Source organism: Pipistrellus kuhlii, unplaced genomic scaffold (assembly GCF_014108245.1).
Source record: "Pipistrellus kuhlii isolate mPipKuh1 unplaced genomic scaffold, mPipKuh1.p scaffold_m20_p_58, whole genome shotgun sequence".
Classification (NCBI taxonomy): Eukaryota; Metazoa; Chordata; class Mammalia; order Chiroptera; family Vespertilionidae; genus Pipistrellus; species Pipistrellus kuhlii.
Window position 1 is genome coordinate 1,625,134 of NW_023425560.1, and position 1,032 is coordinate 1,626,165.

Genomic DNA, 1,032 nt, shown 5'->3' on the forward strand with positions numbered 1-1,032 from the left:
CATGCAGGCCTCGTGCCCCGCCCCACCCCTCTGGGGATCCTCCCTCGCTTTGGAGCAGAGCCTGCAGCCACAGGGAGAGTCTGGAATTCAAGTGCTGCCACGTTAGGGGCTGGCCGGCACTGGGGCTCCCCACGAAACCCCGGAAGCCCCTTAGAAGGACCGGCCCAGGCTGCAGGGACGTGGACGAAGCATTGGAATCGGGCAGGACAGGAACAGACCTGCCAATCACTGCCTGCTGCCCGCCTCCGTCCAATCTCAGCGGCTCACCGATAGGTAAATGAGCACTAAAGGAAACTCCGCTCCCTGCACAAAAGAATCTAAAATCTGCTAGTCGCCCACAATCTCCAGCACACGTGACACTGGTATATACGAACAAGCTAGTCACACGAACAAAGTGAGACGCACAGTCAAGAGACTGGGTGAGACGGGATGGCACAACCTGGAGCCCTCCCATGGTCCCTCTCAGGCCCCAATCATGCACCAGTGGGGTCCCTCAGCCTGGCCTGCGCCCTCTCGCAATCGGGGAACCTCTCAGGGGATGTATGAGAGCCAGTTTGGGCCCGATCCCTGCAGGCCAGGCCTAGGGACCCCACTGTGCACTGGACCTCCAGTGTACATATAACTGGGAGCAGAGAGAATGGAGCAGGAAAAACATTTATGGAATATTGGCTGATTTTTCCAAATTGGATCAAAAAACAGTAATCCAGGGACTTATAAGGTTTAGCAAAGCCCAAGCAAGTTAACAAAAAACACAGCTTATGCCCTTACACAAAACTGTTGAATACTAGCCCTAGCCGGTGTGGCTCAGTGGATAGAGTGCCAGTCTGCAGACTGAAGGGTCCCAGGTTCGATTCTGGTCATGGGGCACATGCTTGGGGTTGCGGGCTTGATCCTCAGTGTGAGGCAGTTGATTGGTGATTCTCACTGATGTTTCTCTCTTCTCTGAAATCAATAAGAACATATTACAAAAATAAATTATTTTTAAAAAACAGAAAAACTGACTACTAAAGGTGGAAAATGGTGCTGCGCCTA